This window comes from Triticum aestivum, chromosome 6A (assembly GCF_018294505.1).
Source record: "Triticum aestivum cultivar Chinese Spring chromosome 6A, IWGSC CS RefSeq v2.1, whole genome shotgun sequence".
NCBI classification, from domain to species: domain Eukaryota; kingdom Viridiplantae; phylum Streptophyta; class Magnoliopsida; order Poales; family Poaceae; genus Triticum; species Triticum aestivum.
Genome location: NC_057809.1, coordinates 226,622,539 through 226,622,986, shown reverse-complemented (window position 1 = coordinate 226,622,986; position 448 = coordinate 226,622,539).

The window sequence follows — 448 nt, the reverse complement described above, 5'->3', positions numbered from 1 at the left end:
TAAAAATAGGTAGCATCCCGCCAAATCTTGTAGTTTTGCTTTGTGATCCGTACTAATAGCCTTCCGTCAAAGTGCACAATTTGCATTACCATAGACACTCTATATACATCCTTTTGCCAAATAGCATGACAATGAAAAAATCACTTTCCACCAAACAACTACGCCAAAAAAAAGAAGCATCCTTCGGCTAAACTAATGGCATGCTAGCCGCATCCTTGTGCCAATCTATGAGTGAATGCATGAAAAAAAAAATAGTGACTTCTGCCAAATCTCAAACATGCTATCAACATCCTTCCGTCCAATCCCGATAGCAGTGGCTTTCACCGTCTCGACCGAGAGGAGAGGGTCGGTGTTGGAGATGCCCTAAAGCCAAATGTTATCTTCTTTCCAAGACGGAAGCAAGAAGCTTGCTCCTTTTCATCAACCAAGCAGAGTTTTAAACATTAAA